Below are 358 nucleotides of genomic sequence, written 5' to 3'. Positions count from 1 at the left end.
CAAAGAACAAGCCTCCCCACCCCCGTGCCTTCGAAAAAGGGGGGGAACTACTGGGGACAGCGATCGAGAACGACTAGTGTGGCCACCCTCGGAACTCACACTGCTTTTCGTCCTTCCTAAACACCAATCCACAACAATCCCACCTTTTCTCCATAAAGCCAAGGGGCCAAAAGCAAGAAGGGAAGAAAACAACAGGAAAGCAAGAGATATCAAATGTGGCTACCGGCTCTCCAGGGGAGGCTCAAACAGATAACAAGCTTCCCAAACCCCGCGCCTTCGGAAAAAAAGGGGGGAACTGTAGGGGACGTCGATCGAGAAGTACTAGGGTGGCCACCCTGGGAACTCACACTACTTTTCG

The sequence above is a fragment of the Pinus tabuliformis genome, chromosome 2_2 (genome assembly GCF_031772625.1).
Source record: "Pinus tabuliformis cultivar Carrire ecotype Pingquan chromosome 2_2, CPIR1, whole genome shotgun sequence".
Taxonomy (NCBI): Eukaryota; Viridiplantae; Streptophyta; class Pinopsida; order Pinales; family Pinaceae; genus Pinus; species Pinus tabuliformis.
Note: the sequence above shows the minus strand (reverse complement) of the source record.